This window comes from Lepisma saccharinum, chromosome 28 (assembly GCF_977018435.1).
Source record: "Lepisma saccharinum chromosome 28, izLepSacc3.1, whole genome shotgun sequence".
In the NCBI taxonomy this organism is placed as follows: Eukaryota; Metazoa; Arthropoda; class Insecta; order Zygentoma; family Lepismatidae; genus Lepisma; species Lepisma saccharinum.
In genome coordinates, this window is record NC_139256.1 from 14,940,344 (window position 1) to 14,963,092 (window position 22,749).

The 22,749-nt window shown below is 38.3% G+C and overlaps 1 protein-coding gene across 1 annotated transcript in view; it reads right to left on the reverse strand.

Annotated features, from left to right (window-relative positions):
• Positions 1–22,749, reverse strand: part of LOC145980618 (TNF receptor-associated factor 4-like) — a 101,650-nt gene that overhangs the window by 39,050 nt on the left and 39,851 nt on the right. The gene's annotated exons all lie outside the window — the stretch shown is intronic.

Here is a 22,749-nt window from a genome sequence, read left to right on the forward strand (position 1 = left end):
TTCTTCCGTAAGATGCGCGACACAACTCAAGAAGCAGTGTTGCTAATGGAGCAGATAGAAAAATCGCTGCAGTGCGTCGATGCACAGCTGTTACGTACAAGAAAATTAGAGAATTCAGGTCTATCTAACGATGAGTTTTAAACGTCATGCATTAAACCAGGACTAGGATTAGTACTAACAAGTGTCTTTGTATGTAGCTACATACATATGGACTAAAAATTCGCAAAATATGAACTAACACATACGTAAAATTACCAAAAATGCTGCAAAGAAGACTTCTTCATACGATTCCTTATTTGAATGACTTCAAACAAAATAAAATAAAAATTATTTTCCATTGCATTATTGCACTGGTGGCGTTCTAACTGTTCACTCCCAAAACCCGTATACACTGGTACGGAACTGCAACGGCAGATAATAACATGCCAACGTGTTAAACCGCGACAATTGGACCACAACACTCCGCCTCAAGCAGTATTATTATTTCCTCTCTGTGATCGGCGACAGTCGTTGCCTTTGTTGTACATTTACAAACGATGCCGGCTTCCAAAACAATAACAACATATACTGCCACTAGACGATAAGCTGCGCGGCTTTTTCTTTTGCTATGAACCAGGGCCGGCGCTAGTCATTTTGCCTCCCTGGACGGTGGCGGCAGACGCCGCTCCATTTCGACCCCCCCCCCCCCCGTCATTACGCAGCAACGGGAAATTGAAAATCAATATATTCCTAAGTAAAACATCAAAATATAAAATAAATAATGAGACTTCTTATGCTATTTCAATACTATTAAACGCAAAAGAATATCTCGCTCGACCACAGTTTTCAATAGGCTTATTTTTTTCTTCTCTTCAGATTTTGCCGCTCTGGGGGGGGGGGGGGGGTTGGCACGGTTCGCCCTCCCTTTCCGCCGGCCCTGCTATGAACTTGGTCACCCACCAAAGCATGGTAATTTTAACACAGAAAACAATATGCATCGAATTAAGCAGCAAAATGACAGCCTCCTCTATGCCATTTCTACAAGAACACGTGCCGGAGCCAAGAGTTGAAATTGGAGCCACATAATTTATTTATTTTGGACAATTCCAAAATTATGGAATATGAACAATTTGTGAATTAAACCTGTTGAAATATGTAAAATTAAGTATATTTTCCTTACATATGTAAAAGTAAGTATTTATTAAAGTTAGAAATATGGAAAAATATTGACGATAAAATGTACCTTAAATCACTACAAACATTACTATTCGCAAAGATATCACAAAATTTCAGCGATATTTCGTCAAACTAAAAGTATGTATTTACCTATAAATCCTAGCCCTGATTATAACCAGTAGATAACATTGAACACAGCTATGGGTCTACAGTTCAGAAGCACTCGCACACAACGTCAAACCGGTCAAATACTTAGTATAAAATAAAAATATGGTGCTTCCAATCCAACAAAACTCACCGTCACTTTACCTGCCTTTCCCCTTCCGTGACAGAAATAGTGCTTCATTATTACAGTTGGCAACACTAGTTACTAGCTAGCCAATGAACATGCACTGCATAAAAGAAGCAACCACTACGCCGTGCTATATTGCCACATTACCGTCCCTGCCGAACGGTGTGAACCGCGAGCTGGAGCGCTATTCAATTGTTTTCAATGATGTTTGCGCGAGTGTGTCCAGGAATGGAATGACAATATGGCAACAATAGCGAAGGTTGGCGAGCATGGTAGAACACGTGATGCTAAGAGAGAGGGAGACGAAACGAAAATTGGTATCTACGCAATGGCAACGATATGTGTGTTGTACTCTATTGGCAATCAAAAGCGAAGTTGTTTTACGGACAAGTAGGATATGAACACTTGAGAGATTTGTCTTGCCGTTCCGGATTTTTAGGTTCTAAAAAGTATGCTCTTAGTCTCTTGAAATAGGCTCTAAAAATCCTAAAATAGATTCCAAAAATTCTAAAATAGGTTGTAAAATTCTTAAATTAGGCTCGAAAAATCCTGAAGTAGGTTTCAAAAACAACGTTGTTCACAGAGATCACTCTTCAGGACAGTAACGGTATGTTCATTCTGAATACCATAATTATGATATGGATGAGCTCAATGTCTTCGTTTACAAAATATTTAGATTTGAAGTGTGTGATTGTCATACCCGGAACTCAATGATTGACTGTTATACGAGATGGACTATCTTCAATTATTTCTCCAAGTAGCCAACATCCGTGAAATCAAACCTAGGACATTGTACAGGATACGAAAGTATCAGCTTTAATATTATTCTTGTTCTGGCTTAATCTTAATCCAATTAAGGAAAATAATGTAAGAAGTCAATTCTGCTTTTTCAATACATGCATTGTTTAAAAAATCACTGCGAATGTAAATTTATTTGTCAATTGAATGGTACTTAATTACACTGTCCAACAATGATTTTGCTAAAAGTAAAATTTCAACGGTTCTTTATGTTTTCCCACCTGCTGATTCCGAAAATGAAGTCAGAAATTGTCAATCACCCACCATTTTTTTGTAACAATAAAAATATAATTCTGCATTATTATTGCAGCATCCAGTCCATAATTAGCTGATTGGTATGCAATATTTAAAATATTTTTTATGTCTTTGCTCCAACAATACACTAGTAACTTTATGCCATTGATGTCTGCATGAATGACAACAATTAAACTTGTTAAACAATCCGACTGAAAAATTTGACAATGATTAACTTTTCAACACAATGCTGGGATTTAACTGTTATGTCTACTTCTCATTTTAATAGAAAGTTGTCTGGAGGAAAGAAGCTTTCCTGAGTGTTATTCAGTTCCAGTGAGTGTTTCGAAGCAAAGACAGAATCATGTCAAAAAGTTGCGTAAAACACAGGAACAATTTTTGTTATATCTGTGGTGAGTTGACCTTAAAAGCAAATAGGAGAACATTTACTCCTCGTGTAAGAAAAGCTTATGAGTGTTACTTTGACAATAAGATAGACGAAAACAAGAAATGGGCCCCTAATATCTGTTGTGCGAACTGTGTAACGCTTTTGAGTGGTTGGCTGAAATGATCTCGTCATATGACTTTTGAAATTGCTATGATATGACGGGAACCTAAGGATCATATAAGAGACTGCTATTTTTGCTTGACAAATATATCTGGGATAAATTCTAAATCAAGGCAAACAGTGAAATATCCATCACTAGAATCATCAACTCGACCGGTGCCTCATGGACCTGGAGTTCCTATACCTGCTCCACCAGATCACATAAGTATAACGGAAAAAAGTGAAAGTGTTCCTAACAAATGTAGCTAATTGCATAATGATCCTGATTTGTGGGGAGTGTTTCAACAGCTGAACCTCACTTAATAAATCAAGAGGGTCTTAACGATTTAGTTCGAGATCTAGAGTTAACTAAGGGTAAAGCAGAACTGCTTGCATCGCGATTAAAAGGATGGCATTTGTTGGAGAGTGACACTAGTTACATTTTTCCGGCAACGCCAAACAGACTTTGTAGATATGTATGCCGAAGATAAGGACCTTGTTTTCTGTTGTAACATTGATAGTATATTAGAGTCACTAGGCGATGTCCATAAAAGTGAAAAATGACGTTTGTTTTTAGACTCTTCGAAAACACGTTTGAAAGGATTGCTACTGCACAATTGAAATAAATATTCAAGCATTTCCGTAGCATATTCCTGGGGCATGAAGGAAAGTTAAGAAAACATGAAACTGTTATTAACAAATATCCAGTACTATAAATACTCTTGGCAGATATGTGGAGATTTAAAAGTTATTGCTATCTTCTTAGGATCGCAACTAGGTTACACCAAATTTTGCTGTTTCCTGTGTAAATGGGACAGCAGAGATAGAAAAGATCATTATGTTACAAAGAACTGGCCGAAGAGAGAGTCACTCATCGCAGGACAGGAGAATCTTGTTCATCCAGCACTTGTAAATTCAGACAAAATCTTACTGCCTCCTCTCCACATAAAGCTTGGTCTGATGAAGAATTTTGTAAAAGGAATGGACCGCGAGGGTGGTGGATTTATGTTCTTCAAAGATAGGTTTCTGCGAGTTACTTAGGCGAAACTAAAAGAGGGAATATTTGTTGGCTTTCAAATCAGGAAACTAATGAAAGATCATGATTTTGAAAAGAACCTAAGTGAGCGGGAACTGGCTGCTTGGCAATCTTTCAAGGAAGTTTGCATAAATTTGCTCTGAAACAACAAGTCAGAAAATTATCGAGAACTTGTCAGTAATTTGATTCAGAACTATCATCCTCTGGGGTGTAATATGTCTCTGAAGATACAGTTTTTAGACTCCCACCTCGTTTCTTCCCGCAAAACCTTGGTACAATGAGCGACGAACATGAAGATCATTTCCACCAGGATATTGGTGAAATGAAAAGGCGATACCAAGGAAAATGGACTCCAAATATGTTGGCAGATTATTGCTGGACACTAAAAAGAGATATTCCTCAGGCAAAGTACAGCCGAAAATCAAGTTCGAAGACATTCTAGATATGCCATTGTAAATAATATTGCATCGTATCACTATAAGGCTATATAAGATTTGTATGTACCTGATATTTTGTATGTACCCTGTTATTCAAAGTTCATGGGTGATGGATAAATTCTGTAATTAGATTTAAAATCAGCACATCAAATTCAATTAGAATCACCCCCAACTTCTCTTTTAACAGACAAAATCTTCAATTTTGTTGAACAGTGTTATTGCTTTGTTTCGACAATACGTGCTTGTTTGTGTCTTACTTATTGTTGCCACTATATAGATTAATATAAAGCCATATAGACAGAGTTTACAACTGTTATCTAATGTCCAAGGAAGATATTCTTTATCTCAACGTTGCCGATTGCGGAATGCAAGCTTCCTCTATAATCACGTGTCTATGAGAAAGGTAAATATGCCACGATAACTATGAATTCTCAACTAGAATAATGTATCACGCGGCAGATTGTTTCGATTTATTTTACCCAGGTATTTGACAAGGGCTTACAAGTCAAAACTTATTCCATTATGCTTTTAGACACCACTAGATCATCTTACTGCCTTTCAAGTGTCTTGCATACGACGTCAAGTGATGTCAATATGTGACTACTAAAACAGATTTTGACAAGGCCTACAACAGACACTCATGCGCAGAGGTGCTTCATACCAAAATAATTACATTAATTTTGTTTTACTTTCCTCCAAGTGTTTATCATGCATGCTGGAAGATGATGACAGACAGTCCTTTTGAAATGCTCTTAGCTTTTTAAGAAGAGCGAGCTTCTTGCACTGTTTCTGAGAACATCCTCAGCATTTTAACCTGTTGTGTGTGTCCTGTGCTGGTCCCTTTACAAACTTACACTTTCAACCTTATTCAAGGGCTTTTTACTCCCCGTTTTTAACTTTAAAGTAAGGATTTCTTGTAGTAGGGGTTTCCCTCGAATACTTTGAAGGGCGCAAAATGGCCACCTCAAAATTTTAACTCATTCATTCGTTCATTGTTATTTTTATTATTTTCAGTCGTTTACACATTACGAAAGAGAAATATCAGCCTAACCAACTGAAAACTAGCCGAGAGGAAAGGGTAAAGGATTTCTTCACTTCTGTAGGTTCTCGCATCCTCAAGATAATCCTCATACGTGAGTATACAAAATAAAAGGTATGTTGTGCCGTGTAGCAATACTTAAAAAAATATTACTGTGTAGCTAATTCTCTTCTCTTTCAGCAAGATATAATTGAATTGATTGAGCCTCTCTGATAGCCTGGTAGTTTGGGTTGTCGCCATGTTTTCAAGGATTCCCGGGTTGGATCCCGGTGGAAGCTCTGTATTTAGAATTCTTAATACCTTATTGCAAAGGAAAGAAGTGCTGCTGCATTGCAAACTGGGAAAACCAGTTTCATTCCGTGCATTCTTTTCATTTTATAACGATTTAGTTTTGTTCCTCTTTACCCCTTTCGTCAGTCCCGAACTATCAACATTGTGAACTTCTCTTCTCATGGGATCAGACTTGTTTCGGATCCAGAGAGAATAAAATAAATAACCCGTGGCTCGACAACCCTTGAAGGGCCTAGGCCGATCTCCCGACTGCCAGTCTCCCTCCCACAATCCTACCTAGAGGTGTGGAGATCTTCAATAAAGGGGTGATGTGTGGTCAGCAGGTCGAACCCTCAGCCGTTATAGGAGATATCCGTGACCGGGTTACGCTACTCACTCGTAGCTCCCCAATTTCCTCACGATGGTGGGTATTCAGTAAAAAAAAAAAAAAAAGTAAAGTGCTCCCCTGTGCATAGCACCACGCCATGAAGGCGTATAGGGGGTGTGGGGGTAACGCCCCACACTTTCTTGATCCGGTCGTGAGTGGGTTGATGTGATCAGCATCACGCCCCTGACCGCCTTTACCCCCCAGGGTTTCCCCCAGGTACCCATGTTATTCGACGCTGGGTGGGCGCCCGGGGCCGCTTCCATCATTAGAAAAGTTCCCGGATTTGAACCGGCCGGGGATCGAACCCGGGACCTTAAGCATGATAGTCAGACGCGTTACCGACTGAGCCACCGCGGCCAACGGGTATTCAGAGAGAATACATTCAGAGAGAATACATATATTTGTTTACGCTCAGCTCCGTTCTGTATATCGTGCACGTTTTCCTGTTCCGATATAGCATGAATGTTAGCTTCACTTTTCTTTCTTTTGTGATAAGGTGAAGGCTGCGTTGCTATTATCACCTCTACAAAAAGTATCTACAAAAAGTTTATCGCAACTCTTGTTATATCCGATTCTCTCTCTCTTGCGTCTTCTTTCAAGAGATTTGTAGAGCAATTCAACATGAGATGTCAGTATAAATATGCTTCAAGGAAATATTTTGTCAATATTCCAACAAAAACAGATCTGCAATAATAATCTTAAGTATTAAGCATTAATAATCTGAAGTTACGCATATATATATATATATATATATATATATATATATATATATACACTACCGACAAAAAGTTTAAGACCACCAGGAGAAAGTGCCAAAAATCAGTAGAAATGAATGTATTTCGTAATTAATGTACAAGAAACAGATGTAAGATTCTGCTTGGCAATGTACAAACATAGGTACAGCCACTATACATACTAATGTCACCTCATATTTTGCTTTCATCAATATGTCCGCCATGGGCCTTAATGACAGCAGCGCAAACACGTGGCATGCGCTCCAATAGTTTTTCCAGATAGGATGATTGAATGTTACGCCAGGCATCGTTGATGAATTCCCATAGCTGTTGAGTGTTGCTGGGTAACTTCTTCCTGATGTCCCTATCGATTTGGTCCCATAGCAGTTCAATTGGTGAAAGATCAGCAGACTGTGGTGGCCACGTCGTGAGAACGAATGCCCCGTCTGTTGCCTTGCGTTCCAAATATCACGTGCACAATTTGGATGTATGTTTGGGATCATTATCTTGTTGAAAAATAAACCCATTACCAACAAGACGACGACCAGAGGGGATGGCATGGTACACCAATATCTGATGATACCCTTCTTTTACCAATGTTCCCTGAATTTTATGAAGGTCCCCCATCTCGTTTCCGGCAAAACATCCCCACACCATTACACTTCCACCCCCATGTTTCACTGTGGGAACAAGACACTCTTCTTTCATTCTCTCGCCGACCTTTCGACGCACAAAGGTTCGCCTATTGCTGCCAAATCATTCATATTTGGATTCGTCGGTCCAGAGTACCCGTTCCCAGTTATCCACAGTCCAACCTTGGTGCGTTTTAGCCCAGGCCAATCGTTTCGTCTTGTTCACACGTCGTAACAATGACTTTCTAGCAGCTACTCTGCCATGCAGGCCTTCTTCACGCAACCTATTCTTCACCGTTGACACAGACACAGGCGCCACTCTGCTGTTATTCAGGGAAGCGGCGATGACTGGTGCTGTTAGGCGCCTGTTCCGTTTCTAGTTACTGTAATATATCTATCGTCAGCTGCAGATGTTACACGAGCTCTTCCACTACGTGCACGGTTAGCATGACTGTTGGTTTTACGGTATCTGTCCAATGCACAATGAACACCAGTCTTGGAAATATTCAGTTTTCTTGCTATTTCGCGTTCCGGATAACCTTCATTTTTCAGTGCACATATCACAGCACGCTTTTCAACCGAAATCGCCTGTTCCCCACTATGACGGGCCATTTCACACAACTCCACTTACTTTGCACACCTCACACACAATAATGGGCCGCAATGTCGCTTGCATGAACAGCAACTGACCCTGAGCCACTGATAAGGATGCGCATGAGGCTGGCTACCGTACTGACCGGTTTCACGCACACAGCTGCAATGTTGCCAGCTTCAGCAACATTTTTGTCACTTTCCATTTTGCCAACCACATGCTACACATTCGGAAAAAAAATTGGTTTCGCGTCTTGCGAGGTTCAAACTAGACTACATTGCATTTTCCATGTATATCATCGTCACGTCTTTCTTGGACAGGAACCGTTGGTTCCATACAACACTCCATACTGATTTTTTGGCCGTTTTTCATAGTGGTCTTAAACTTTTTGTCGGTAGTGTATATATATATTTTTAAAAAAAACAGAGTATGTTAAGATTATTGTACAAATTTAGCCTGCTGCCATCTAGTGACGAAAATTGAATTAATGCTGCACAATCGCTACTGATTTCCAATGTATGGGCAATTTATTCAGCAAACTCATAGAGGTAACACAACTCACGAATAAAGTATGTGGGAGTGTTAATGACACGAAATTTCGATAGTTCAATGCCATAGTAAATAATGCACCTTTCTCCCTCTCCGTAGCTGCTTGGAACTTTTGTCGGCTTGAAAATACTATTTTTTTAAAATATTATAATAATGATTAATAACAGTGATAAGATTCTTTTACACTAAATTTCTAAGTGATATTATTAATGGGGCAACTGCCCTCTCCTGCCCCCCATGCGCACGCCTATGATCTGGCAGTATACAAGGACATTCGGACAAAACATTACGAGTCTTCCATTACCGTTGTCACAGACTCACAACTCTAGTGTAATGAGCAGATCTCATTTTTGTTGGAATATTGACAAAATATTTCTTTGAAGAATATTTATGCTGATATCTCATGTTGAGTTGCTCTACAAATCTCTTGAAAGAAGGCGCAAGAGATAGTGAATCGGATAATAATATATCCAATTTTGTCCAACAGAAACTGCAAGGAAAACGTTTGCCTAGTTTACACTGTAATATAAGTACTACTACGGTAGTAATAATAAACAATTATTATCATTGTTCTCGTCGTGTTATTATTTGATTATTAGTGTTAATTTCTTCATTGCTAATTGTTATTTTCCCCATTTATTTCCGAGACACGCCACTCGTCGAAGACAGACGGAGATATCTGGGACCAAAACGTGAGAGAACTAAGAGAGAAGAATGGGATGAAACAGAGGAGAAAACAGACGAGGAACTGAAGAGGAGAGAGAGAATTGGCTTCATTATAAATTGATGTCCACGGTACGACTTCATACTTCACCAGTAACATCAAGCAGCGTTTTCAGTACATAAACATCAACAAATGTATGAGCGGAACCGAGATCTGTGACTTCAAAAAACCCTTGGAGGAGAACAGCACAATGTAGACTCAACCTTGAAGTTTTGAAATTCTACTTTTATTTCCAAGTGTTTGTAGTAGATGCCTTGAAATTTAGTAAAGTGAACGATGTACTTCTGATTCCTACTATCGATTTTTGTAGTCTTGAAGTAGCTAAGTAGTTACACAGCAGTCGGCAGATACATTTTTTTTCAGCGTCCCGCATGCAGCAATAGCGAAATTAAAACAAGCTTACATTTCCAATTACGTTTGGGAAAATTGTTTAAAAATGTTTTAAAATTTTCGTCTAAACGCCTCCAAAAGATAAATAGAGATAGAGAGGTATTCGTAAAATTTTAATATGATTTGTACGATGAATAGGGGGTTAAACTGAGAAACATTGCACTATAGCACAGGGTTCTTAATGCTAAGCCTTCTCTACCGGTGGATTTGACCCAAAATCATCTGCCCGATTTCCATTTTAAATACGATTCTTTCTAATTGCAGTAAGTAGAAAGTAAACTGTCCTTGCCCCTCCCTCCCCCCCACCCCCTCTCGGTCAGTTGGCACACGTAATCGCCGTTACTGTGTGCATACATTTATAAACAACCAAAACAACATGTAAGGAACGCAAATGAACGAAACATTGCAGAAAAGAATATACGTATTACGTTCTCACCAATATCATAAGAAATGGAACACATACATTTTTCGAAACACATGACTCAGCATTAAACTACATATATCCTAACCCCTGACTCAAAAGGCACGAAACAAAAACGTCGCTTCTTTTGGCTAATCGCGACGATAGCGACGAATGGTGATGTGATGAGAGAGACGAAAGGACAATCACAAACAAATACGAACGACACATGATCTGCAGAGTATTATACTGGCTGCAGGTCCAGGCTCCAAAGCCTTGTTAGTGTACAAAATGCACTCCAGGGTGTACTCCGTGGAAGAGAGGATGACAGTTTTGTGTCATTAGAAATGGTCAGCCCTTACACCCTAAGAAGGATCAAATGATTCGATGAAATTGATAAAGGAGGAATCACAAACATCCATGTAAAGGCTACGAGTCGAACCCGGAATCTTTTGTAGTAAAATTGATAGCAAACAACTTCACGCATTTCCAACATTAATATGCATTATTAATTAGTTATTACCGTATTTCTTTGAATCCAAGATGTCATGTAATGTAAGGCGCACCTTAATTATTGCTTGAGGTTTTTTGTGGGGGATCCCAATTTAAGGCGGCAAGATCTCAATGATACAGGTGCTTTATTAGAGCAATAACGTAGTATTATATTTTCATTATTGATAGTTAACAGTACTACCAGTGTCGTTAGAAATGACATTTACCGTTTTAACAACAACAGCACCTTACACTATATTACACTAATACCGTGGCATATTTACACACATATACTCGGATGCAAGACACCATCGAATTCAAGGTACATCTGAATTTTCAACATTCAGAAACTGAAACAAAGGTGCGTCTTAGATTCGAAAGATATACGTCATTAGCATCATCAACATTTCTTTTGTTAACACGGACAGAATGGGACGCCCCATCCAGACAAGTACTTTTCCTGCGGAGGGAGTAAGTTACTTTTGAGTCATTCCATATGAAATCAACACAGCCCATAACCTGACCATCTCCGATTTTCAGGAAATTTTTGGAGTTGAAACTATGAATGGAACTTAGTAACTATGAAAATTTTTAGTTTCGTGCGTCTTGTAATTGTTAAATTATTCATGGTCAAAGTTAGCATAAATTGCTCTTTTTGAGCCCACTTAGATATACTAAATCTGCTGTAACTGTGCCCCTATTTCGCCTAGGAAGCTCAAATAAAGCTTATTGCACAGAGAATTGAACAAGCTTTCGAGTGATATATAACAAGCCTACCTTTGGATAAAAATATAATTTTGTCACGTGACCTTGACCTTTGACCTTGAATATCTCAAAACATGTCATCACCAAAAATCGTGAAGAAAATATATTTGGTCCCTCATACCATACTCTAAAACATATCAAAAAATCATTCTGGGACTGCAATGGGATCAGAAGATACAAAATAATATGTGTAACTATGTGACTGATAAAAGCCCCATCATATGAACTATGGCGAGTCAAATGTCCCTTAACACCCCCTACAAAATGTAATGGAGTTATCCTGGGTATAATTGGTCATGAAATAAATAGGTTAGGCACAGGGAGATCCCTAACCGTGTGTGTCAAGCGCAGGTCCGGCATATTGTTGACCGCCATATTGAATTCAACGCAAAAATTTCAAAGAAAGGGGGTGATGTGATATATCAAATCAGCCTAGAATTTCACGAAAAATGAAGTGACGAAGGTTTCCCAACATATATTTAACCAGCAAAAAGTTATACGCATATCTTTCACTTACGAGTATGTGCAGATTATAATGTTGTCAATGTTCCTGTGAGCACACTCGTTGACGTCTCTCACACTCGCATAGAACATTTGGCAATGTAGCAGGTGCAACATCATCGCAAGCAGCAACTATGCCTTCTCTCAGATGGTCAATATCATGGACTTTTTAGTGCATGCACCACTCTCTTCAAATGTTTCTGAAGGTAAAAGTCCTCCTAAGATGTTAGATCTGAGTAATGTGCAGACCTTTTAATAGATCCCTGTCTTCCCATCAATCTACCTAGAACTTTACCATGATGAAATTGCCACAATGTCCACATAGTGTGGTCACACTCTGCCCTGTTTCAAAACTCTGGAAAAGTGCCATATCCCGTAAGCAAGGATGAAAAACGTGTTCACTTAACAAATCCAAGAAGCCCTCACCATTTAAGATTCCGTTGTTGAATATGGACCAACCATTCCAGTTCTCCATACACTATACCACATCATTAGCTTACCAGCAAAAACCATTCGGCTGGGATCTGTCTACTGTAGATTATCAAATCACAGATATTGCATATTATTTTTATTAACTACACAGAGAACATAAAAATTAGCCTCGTCACTGAAGAATTTTTCATTCCAAAAGAAGTGTTTGTTTGAGATACTTTTCCCAATATTCTTCACTATTCAACTATTTGGTGAATGTCACTGATTAAAATCATATGCATGGTGCGTATACTTCTTTCTCTCCCGAGATGTCAGCGTGATCTTGATGAGTTCCTAACACGTTAGGAGCATTCTAAGGCTTTTTTTTTAACACCTCAAAAAGGAGAAAATGGTTACAAGCATGCAGTAATAACTTTTTGCTCGTTAAATATATGTTGGATAAACCTTCGTTACTTCATTTTTCGTGAAATTCTAGCCTGATTTGATATATCACATCACCCCCTTTCTTTGAAATTTTTGCATTGAATTCAATATGGCGGTCAACAATATGCCGGACCTGCGCTTGACACACACGGCTAGAGATCTCCCTGTGCCTAACCTATTTCTTTCATGACCAATTATACCCAGGATAACTCCATTACATTTTGTAGGGGGGGTGTTAAGGAACATTTGACTCGCCATAGTTCATATGATGGGGCTTTTATCAGTTACATAGTTACACATATTATTTTGTATCTTCTGATCCCATTGCAGTCCCAGAATGATTTTTTGATATGTTTTAGAGTTTGGTATGAGGGACCAAATATATTTTTTTCACGATTTTTGGTGATGACATGTTTTGAGATATTCAAGGTCAAAAGTCAAGGTCACGTGACAAAATTATATTTTTATCCAAAGGTAGGCTTGTTATATATCACTCCAAAGCTTGTTCAATTCTCTGTACAATAAGCTTTATTTGAGATTCCTAGGCGAAATAGGGGCGGAGTTACAGCGATCAGTGTCAGAAAGCAAGAAAATAATAAACCAAATCAATCAATCAATCAAGATCGCCAAGGAAAATTAAAACTCAGCCTTGTAGTCAAATTTTGGAAGACACATTTTTGAAATGTCACAAGAAATCAAGACTTAACAAGATGTTTTCATAAAACCACCTTGTAGTACCTTACATAATAGATTCGTGTATAGAATGTAATTAGCAATAAATAACGAAACTCATGAAAGTATAGTCTTAAACATTTCTGGAGCCCCCGCCCCTCTTATTCCGAGACAAATTAAACTATTCCGGAACGTGTAGCGACCCTACTTTATCAGGGTGTGTTGACAGTTCTTTCACTATCCAAGTGTTCCTATTATTTTTAACCCTCTTTAGAAATTAAAAGAAAATAGGCTAAAATACAACATTACTTTTTTACTAAACGTTCAACCACACTGAGAAAAACGTGTGTGTTTTGCTTGAAAATTAAAACGGAAGGACCGGGGTTGGATCACAAGATCACTGCTCATTCGAGAGAAAAAAGATTGACAACCCAACGCCTCAACCACTTACTCTAGGATTCACTTCTTCCACTTGTGTCTGCCAAACTTATAAAATCCGCAACTTTCTATCTGATGTTTGTTTACAACTTGCAGATATTTATGTTGCTACACCTGTATTTCACCTACACAGTGAAATACTTCTTGAACATTTAATAATTTCCAATCAACAAGGAATCTTCATTTCATTAACTCCAAGTTACAATGAAAGCACATCACTAAATCTTTGTGTTACTTAAAATTAAAAACGTCGACTTCCTAACTACTTGCTACAATTGTCGGTTAACCTTACCTGTATCTACAAGCATCACATGAAGTTGGTTTACCAGCATAAAGTGAGTAATGATCAGTCAAGTGGTTTAATTACCTCATGACTTGTCCATATCACGTACATGTGCCATCTATATGCAGTATTCCAAACTAAAGCTAAAGTTCAAGCCAGCATACAGCGGAGGTAAGGTCGAATTTATGAGTAGTACGGATATCAGAGACAGAAAATAGAGAGAAGTGCAGTAAATAGGGAATGAGAGAGAGTGAAAGGATAAAACAGAAAAATAGCGAAAAGGAAGACATAACCCAAGTATAGCACTTATCTATTGGGGGTATGTATGTGTCAATAATATTATTTATTTAACTTATTTTTCCTTTCTGAGTGTACTTTTCATCTTAAGAATAAAAAAAAACAGAAATAAAACATTACTGTTTAAGTCACATTGTGAGCAATACGCGTGAGTCTATTTACAAAAACTTAACGAGAATAGGTGGAAAGCGATCTCACGACCAATGATTTTTTAAGGGGAAAAAACGTTGAGACCACCGCCTTAACAAACTACCCCACGATAGGTTCTGTGTTGGTGCCCTGTATATAAGTTATGCAACTTTCAACAGCTTATTTACCTGTAACTTTTCATGCCACGGCTTGCCTTTCAATCCTTGACTCAAAAGTATCAAAATTGATAATTTCTTTGAAAAATATTAGAAAAAGAGGTTTAATATTAATTCTATAAGAATAGTAAATCATGAAGAACTGGAATTCTTTTTGGCATGGTTTGTAAGAAACATTCAGAATGCAAAAGTGCCTATCCAGTCAACAGAATTGTTTTTATCTCGTATCAATGCATTGTAAAAACGATATGATCTACATTCTACATGTCAGTGTTTTTTAAACGACAGATAATACAACAGCATATTATTAGTTCATTTAAGCCGGCAACAGTTAAAAATCAGTATTCCTGTATATGAAGAATGTAAACGATTCTTTACATAGATAAAAAAAAACTACGATCTTGTGCACAAAAATGTGGAAAATGTAAACTTCATAAACGAATAATACGAATGATAATTTTTTTAAATATGTGTAACAGATCAGGAATACGATTTGAATTTGTTCTGAAAGTAGGTTTGGTCTGAGAGGTAGGTGCTTCTGTTTCGTGAACGTGGGAAGATATTCCAACAACAAGCAAAGGACAAAGGTCATCCTCTACGAAACGAAACGTAAGTTTTTCCCAGAAAATATGTATGGATGTGATTTATGTACGTGTATGTGTGTTAAAAATTATGAAGGAAGGACCAGGATTGGATCACAAGATGACATCATTCGAAACAAAAAACGATAATAACCCAACAATTCGACCAATTACTCCACGATTCACTTCCTTTAATTGTGTCTGACAAACTGTATAATGCTGGCTACTTACTCTGCTGTTTGTTTACAACTTATATTTTCATTGTTACATCTGTATGTCAGTTACACTTGAGAGATAACCATTCCTGAACATTTAGGAATTTCCAATTATCAGAAATCAACAAGGAATCTTCACTCCATTATGTCAAAGTTACTCTGAATTCAGCATTGGAGAAGCAATGTTCGAAATCACATCCCAACCTCTCTTACAGTTTTACTTAACATCAGGCGCGGCTCGTGCATAATTTTCCTGGGGGTTCACCAAAATTATGAAAAGTGGACTTACCTAAACCTTTTGAGACACTACACGCTTTGGTTCGTAGAGATAGTTCTGGGAAAATTATCAAATTTTGGCCGGTAGATTACTGACAAAGTTTGATTTGCTTTATGTTCAGATAACAGTGACAGCACCAAGGACTGTGTGTGTAGGGGGCGATCATTTTAATTTAAGATTTTCGTATGGTATTGTATTTAGGGGTATCTCAGAATTCAGAAAATATTCTCGCCTCAGTTTTGCCTCTTCCACTCTTGCCAACTCTTTTCTGGTCCCACCACTGTCAAATAGACTATATTATTGGAACTGGATCCTGAACCTACAGTTAAAAATACAAATCTCTGCCTGCTAAAATGAGTATGTATCAGTAATCGAACCCAAGACCCCTTGATTACAAGATAATTCTTATATAACTATTCGAAAGTGGCCGCGGTGGCTCAGATGTCGACCTCCGTGGCGAAGTGGTTAGCAGAGCGCGCTACAACGCCAGGGGTTCCGGGTTCGAGTCCTGGGTAAGGCATGGGTATTTGTGATTGTCTGTCCTGAAAAAGTCCTGAAATAGAAATGTGAATGAAATGATATGAGTGAATGTGATGGGGGAAGCTTCCGCTTAGGGGGCTTTCCTTTTTTTTAAAAAAAAAAAAAAAAAGTCGGTAACGCGTCTGACTACCATGCTAAAGGTCCCGGGTTCGATCCCCGGTCGGTTCAAATCCGGGAACTTTTCTAACGATGGAAGCGGCCCCGGTGCCCACCCAGCGTCGAATAACATGGGTACCTGGGGGAAACCCTGGGGGGTAAAGGCGGTCAGGGGCGTGATGCTGATCACATCACCCCCACTCACGACCGGATCAAGAAAGTGTGGGGCGTTACCCCCACACCCCCTATACGCCTCCATGGCGTGGTGCTAAGCACAGGGGAACACTTTACCTTTTTTTAACTATTCGAAAGTATATCGCTAAATCAAAGCGATTAGATTCTATTCTATGCAATATGTTAACTTCTCGCACAGCAACAACTACACTCCTTCCAATACACAATCCACCTCACTTCACTCAACGTATCACTATGCCGTATATATTTCAATCACCAGCCATGCACTTCAAAACAAACTAACAAGTATGGAGACAATGACACGTAACAAAGTTAAATGCGCGCGTCCCTTCGAACACCCTCTCGCGCTAGAGTATAACTGATCGCACGAAACCCAAACAACTTTTTGGTCGTCTTCTGACGTAAGTGCGAAATGCCTTCATTGTTAGGTTAGGCTTGAATAAATAGCAAATATTACATTTTTGGTCAAGCACGGTAAGCCCCGAAAATTGAGTGTATATATTCTAAGACAACTAAACCTAAAAAGCCTAACATGTCAACGAAAGCATTTAGTCTGACGTAAGAAGACCAAAAGGTTGTTTAAGTCTTGTCCGATAAGCGACCACTCGCCCTCGCGCTATTTTTGTCTTTTCGGCTCCTTCCACCTGAAGTGTTTCCATCTTAAAGATGAAAACTCTGAATGTATAGGCAAGTTGTTTTCTATCATATTTATCTTATTTGTCCCATCATCTTTACTTCTAGCTTTCGTTCGGTGCTACCTCTACATTTATATTACACCCTCTTCATTAATCTAATAAGTCTTGTAAAATATAAAAATACAAAGAGAATGCCAAATGAATTCAAATTGAAACACATAGTGCAACACTGGAAGAGAGAAGAGCGTGATTCATTCCAGCTCGCTGGTGATCCTACGAACTGGGCATGTCCGTTTTGACGAGACGACCTTCCTCCAGTCTCAGACTGCATGTATTTTCGCCATATGTACGCGTCGAGCTTCTGCTAGCCGTCCTAAGCTTTTAGCATGGTAGGGGTTGCCTTGCGGAGGTTCAGCGGAGACTTTGCACGAAACGGAACTAGAGGGGAGCTGAGTGGCTCTGGCCCGCGGTTTCTTCTTCTCACTAAGAGAATTTGCCACTCTACGCTTATGAACATCTCAGTTATTGTTTATTTTGTATATTACTGGGGGTTCACTGCACATTTGCGCTATACAGCCAACCGCGCCTGACAACTTTTCAACTCAGTGAGCATATGGCATCATTATGAACTATAGGCACGACACAGTACAGACGAGCAACATGAAAAATGGATTCATAAAACTGTTAAAAGTCAGTCATGTTGTTTTTCATCAATTCCCACCCAAACTTAAGCAGTGATCTGATGCGTTACATTACGCGAGAATAAACGCAACAACTGTGCTGCTGCATGAAAACATGACATTTGTTAGTATATTAGGTTAGTCAAAAAGTAAATGCAACGTTTTTCTTTTCTTCCGTAGGTTGGCTGTACAGCTTTCTGAGCTCACAAGCCGATAGATAGTATCGTTGTCTTCGCCTGTGGCAGGTTACAGCATGGTTCCGGCGGACGACTTTCGTCACTTCCAGCGCATTACGTCATCTGGTGAGCAAATGTCGCAGCCAGCGGGTAGAAATCACATAGCAGGGGTTCTTTTTCATTGAATGAAGTTTTCCAGGGAAGGTTTAAAACCTTATTTACTGCTTAAAAGGACTGGTATTTCTTTGTGCACAAAGCCAGTAAAAGTAGGAATGAATAGAGCGTAGGGGAGGAGCATATGAAAGAAAACCTGTAGCTAATTTAGTCGCTTTTTCCTCTGTACTTCAAGTTAACACATGTTGCATTGATCCTTATAAGTGTTTGGACATTGTGTTAATATTTTCTCATTTTCACCATGGCTGTTGCTTTTTCTTCTATATTTCGCAAAGGCAAGTAACAGAAATGCTTTACCCGATATTCGAACTTTTGTAACTCACTAGACACTACTTGCATTTACTGAATGATATATTGTCTGATGATACGTAAATTTAAAATGAAGCCTACATATTTAAATTCCTAAAATGTAACGTTCTAAGATCCTTCAGTGTCATTGTTACTAATTTTAGTTAGTTTAATATACCCATATCAGTATTTGTGAAAAGTAGTAAAGAAAGTTAAATATAGTACATAGGGAGGTAGTCACGGTAGTCATCCAAGATACAGTTCGTTGGGTGGAGAAAGTATCAATGAAACAACAAAAATCTAAATTGAATATTTTCTTTAATGGAAGAATGAATATAAAATTGTATATAGTGCAGTTTTTTCTTTCTTGTAAACGATATTTCCTAAACGCCAAATGTTTAGTTACATTATTTCTAGTGTAAGTTTGTACTGCAATTTCTTTTTAGTTTAACACAAATTTTATAAAGTACACAAACAACATTACAGTGCCACACGTACAAGCACAAGGGCTGACGTAATCCTTCTTAACATAGAATCAAACTCATAAGAACAGTGGCGCAGGAACGGGGGGTACAGGGGCACATTGCACCCCTAAATTTTTGAAGGGGGTAGTGTACCCCCTAAATCGAAGATTCTAGTTGTACCCCTCTCAGATACAAGATGCTACTGTTAAAATAACCTAGTATTTTCTAATTGCTGAATACAAAAAATATAAGTTGTAAGCATTATTTTCCTTACCACAGGAATTCAAACCTTTGTAGACTCATTCTACATGTATTATATTGTGCTTGCTACTAGTTAGTTCATTGATCTGTGTGTTTAGAAATCTTTTTAAGGAGATGAAAATTATTCAAAATGTGTGTGGAACGATGGAATGAGTTAAAGTTGACTTTCAGAAAATCACGCTGCAGACGAATTCCCTTCGTATAAGTGGGGTGCATGTTTTGTAAACAAGTGTTCGCGTCGATTCGAAGATATAAAGCTGCATCAGAAGAGCATTATGACTGACCCTCTTTCATTTTGAATTTTTCAAATGGAATTTTCCGAAACGAATTCCTGCCTCGTCTTGTTTTCGAGATGCGACATGACAGACCAATTTCGAGGGTACAATATACCTCACCGATTATTTTTATAACTTTGTCAGAGGGTGTTCGGAAAATTGTACTTAAACCTATATATTAAGAGATTTTTTGAAAATAGAGATGGTAAGAGACAAGAAAAGTCTCAAATTTGGAGAAGAGACTGAAATAAATCTGTGCTAAATCAAAACGAGACGATACTTGATGTCTGAGACGATCTTGTTCAAAACTTTGGTATCACATTTGAAGAATTTACTTAAACTAAATTTAAATTAGTGTGTCTTTTTCAGACATACAAAACGTATATCTTGTTCATATTCCAAATAAGTCGTTTATTTTATTTATTGTAAATGAAAAGTTAATCCATTAGTGACAATTGCGAGACTGTGCTGCCCGGTTTCATCAATTCAGGATAAAATGTTTCGCAGCGTCGAACAAAATGTAAAGCAGAAAAACGTTATTAAGAAAAGATTTTGCTTTAATGACATATATACGTTGTGAAAGTTTGAGTGGTGATACATTTGTCTCATCTCGATATCATTCCTAGTTGAAATGGATCAGCGATATTTCCTAGACTTTAAAACAGGGTGCGATTTGTGATTTTATCAGAAAGGGAGGATTTACGTATGAATTAGATATGTTTAGAATTGGACATAAATTGCTGAAAATCTAATTTAGATATTGAATGCAACACAAACATAACACCATTTCAAGTTAAATTCTAAAGTCAAACTGTAAGAAAATTACATTATTCAGTTGAATGCACGAAATTTATGAGACTCTACAGGTTCGATGATTTGCCATTTGGCTTGTCAAGAACACTGTAATGCTTATGTTGCAAAGTTTTCTGCATTAAAACAATGCACTGGGAGTCTACAAGTATTGAAAATATAGCAGGTTTAAAACTTCTAAATGATTTCTCTAATCAGTTAAGGTAAAGTTCATGGCACTGACCCCGCGTTCATACTCAGCTGTAGTTATTGGTACAATTTGGATTGGATTCACAAAGTCTTTGAGTGAGGTGGGAATGTGTATTGAATTTTCTTTGTAGATGTGAAAATCTTCGACATGCTTTCGCTTACATTAGAGTTAACTTTTTGATACAAACGAGGAATTAACATGTCACCATAAAACACACGTATGTATCTGCATTTAATACAACCACACAGCTTGCTTTGAGATATGAAGGATTTCGGTTTAGCATATGCAATGATAGTACTTTCAGCGTTTGAAGAGCATCATAAATTACAGCTAATTACATTACAAATAATTACTATGTCAAATGTTTTAGAAATTCTGCACAGTTAGATCTCTTGCGAGTTGATCGGGAATCATCTCAATTCAGTATCTTTTTTTTTTTAAAAAAAAGGAGGCAACACAACGCTATAGCTGTCAACTTCTTCTTCTTCTTCTTCTTATGGCGCTACAGTCCACTGATGAACCTTGGCCTCCTCTGTGATTTGTCTCCATCTATCTCTACCTTTCGCCACAGCTTTCCAATTTCTATACTGGAGCCTCCGAACATCCTCATCCACTCCATCCACCCATCTTAATTTAGGCCTTCCTCGTTTCCTTTGTCCACCTGGGCTATCCAACATCACTCTCTTTGCAGGGTCACTATCACTCATGCGCATCACATGACCTGCCCATCTTAATCTAGCCGCCTTTATTACACCAATAACTGTTGGTTCTTGATATAAGTCGTAGAGCTCCTTATTAAATTGCTTTCTCCATTTTCCATTCTCACATACTGGTCCCAATATTCTTCGTAATATCTTTCTTTCAAAGGTCTCTACCAACTCTTCATCTTTCCTTGTACTGGTCCAAGTTTCCGCAGCATAAGTCAATACAGGTCTTATCAGTGTCTTGTAAAGTATTAACTTAGTTGTTCTGGACAATATGGTGCTCTTAAAGTGTCTCTGTAGTCCATAATAGGCCCTATTCGCTGCTATAAGTCGTGCCTTTACTTCCTGCTGTGAATCATTTTCATATGTCACAACAGAACCCAGGTAGATAAAGGCATCCACTCTATCAAAGGTATAATTAGCCATTGTTATGGTCGGTGATGGATTATATCTGTGTGCTTTGCCTGCTGCCATGTACTTAGTCTTCCCTTCATTCACCACCAATCCCATCTTTTTTCCTTCCCTTTCTATGGCCAGAAATGCTTCTTCCACTGCATGTAGAGATCTTCCTACTATGTCCACATCATCTGCATATGCAAGTATCTGGATTGACTTATAATATATGGTACCCCTAATTTGCACCCGAGCTTCCCGTATAACCTTCTCTAAGGCAATGCTAAACAACAAACAGGACAGCACATCGCCTTGTCTTAGTCCATTTTCTATTTCAACAGGTTCTGAGAGTTGTCCTCCTACTCTTATCTTACTATTAGAGCCCTCCATAAGTATCCTTACCATTCTTATTAATCCTATTGGAATTCCGAGATCTTTCATTGCCAGATATAGTTGGGTCCTGTTTATACTATCGTATGCAGATTTAAAATCAAGAAATAGGTGGTGCGTTCCTATCCCAAACTCCAGCGTTTTCTCCAGTATTTGCCTTAAAGTGAATATCTGGTTAATTGTAGATTTCCCTGGCCTGAACCCACATTGATATGGTCCAATGCACTTTTCTACATATGGTAGTAGTCTTTTATATATAATTCTTGCAAATACTTTATATGCAACGTTCAACAATGTAATTCCACGATAGTTTGCACACTCCATCATGTCCCCTTTCTTGTGGATAGGTACTATGATACCCGTCCTCCATTCACTTGGCATCTGTCCCTTTTTCCAGATTATGTTTATTATTTCCTTCAAGCCTCTAATGACACTCTCGCCTCCATGCTTAAGCAGCTCTGCTTGCAAGTTATCTATACCAGGTGCTTTACTATTTTTTTAATATCTTGACTGCCTCCCATACTTCATCTAACTTTGGATTTTCTATGCCCTCTTCTTCTTCTTCTTCTTTAATCCTTCT